Source organism: Sinocyclocheilus grahami, unplaced genomic scaffold (genome assembly GCF_001515645.1).
Source record: "Sinocyclocheilus grahami isolate Dianchi unplaced genomic scaffold, SAMN03320097.WGS_v1.1 scaffold676.1, whole genome shotgun sequence".
In the NCBI taxonomy this organism is placed as follows: Eukaryota; Metazoa; Chordata; class Actinopteri; order Cypriniformes; family Cyprinidae; genus Sinocyclocheilus; species Sinocyclocheilus grahami.
In genome coordinates, this window is record NW_015505855.1 from 50,840 (window position 1) to 52,125 (window position 1,286).

Genomic DNA, 1,286 nt, shown 5'->3' on the forward strand with positions numbered 1-1,286 from the left:
GTGTGAGAAAGGCTGAGACTTGGTTGAACACAGCTCGTTCAAGTGCTTATATAACCATTATATAAATGTATAATGGTTATGTCAAAAAAATTGCATTCTCCTGTACGTTTTATGAGAAAATTTATGAGTTTTTGTTTAATAAACTGTATACATACATTTAAAAATCTTTTTTTTTGTTAGTTTTGCTTTTGTTTGTTTCTTAATATATATAATCTTTTAAAAAAACACAGACTGTCTCTGCAAATCAGAAAACCCAGTGACTCCAGTAGCATTTTAAAACAGCCAAGAAAGATATATAAAAATATATTAAATATCACGTTGATGATATTTATATTGATGCATTGCATTCTGGGATACATAACCTGCGAAGTGTGCTCCGCTGTATGCCTCACATTTTCAGTATTCCATGCGTACAGGCAATTTGAAGAGTATACAGTACACTGCAAAAACTGTAAGTAAAACAAGGATTATTGGAGCATGTTTTACAAATGTAAAAACTACTATTTCAGTCTTTCTACTTCAAAATTCCACATTTAATTCAATGTGATTATTTGTAAAATGTACTAACAATCTCTGAGTAAAAATTGTTTCTACACCAGTTCAGTGCACTACTGCATAGTACAGAAATAGTATGCTATTCCAAGCACAGCCTCACATGCGAGTGCGAACATCTTTTTCATTCTTCACTTCTGCTTACCTGTTCTCATTCTTAACCATCAGAGCCCATCTGAGGACAAAGACGGTCACAAGTCATGGCTTTACTTAACATTTTATAGCTCTCCACTTTGTCACTCTTTCTTCACATGACAACCGCCCATGTATTTTGCTCTTCTAACTGTACGTCTGTGTGTGTGTGTGTGTGCCGTCCATCTGTTTCCACTGTGTCTGCAGTCCCAGATGCACCATTTATCATTCTAAAGGGCATCTATCTTTCTCATTCGCTCCATATTTTCTTAATCTGTTCTATCTTCCACACCTTCCCAATCAGTACAGTTCAATAGCTTTCTATTGTCATCTCTGCCTTCCTAACAACAGCATGGGAGACGCCAAGCTCATGCCACACAAACATAAACTCAGTCCAAAACCTAAGCAGTCATCAGTGTATGCAATTATAGACAAAAAGACTGTCCATAAATTATAATGCTAACTTAGATGGATTCCCCATAGATTCCCTGGTATGCCTGAATTCTTAGTATTCATAAAACAGTAGGCAAAAGATACCTGGATGACTAAATAAAAGAAATACACTTATGCATACTTATTATGGAAGTAATATGCAATCTGAT